Here is a 263-nt window from a genome sequence, read left to right on the forward strand (position 1 = left end):
CTAAGTTTCCTTCGCGCTAATTGGATCATACTTTTAGATCTAGAAGAATGGTCCTATCTCAGCAGACAATCATAAAACGGTTGCAAAACTGTTGAGTCTGCTGAACGCAGCCAAAATTATCGCAGTTTGAAGCTAGGTCTGTTCGTCTTGCTTACACTTTCGTACACTTTTTACACTTAAAATGAGATAGATATATATTTGGCGCTGAAAAGAGAGAAAGCGAAGATGCTGAGTGTAAAAAGTGTAAGCAAGGCGAACAGACC

This window comes from Mycetomoellerius zeteki, unplaced genomic scaffold (genome assembly GCF_001594055.1).
Source record: "Mycetomoellerius zeteki isolate Tzet28-1 unplaced genomic scaffold, Tzet1.0 scaffold848, whole genome shotgun sequence".
Classification (NCBI taxonomy): Eukaryota; Metazoa; Arthropoda; class Insecta; order Hymenoptera; family Formicidae; genus Mycetomoellerius; species Mycetomoellerius zeteki.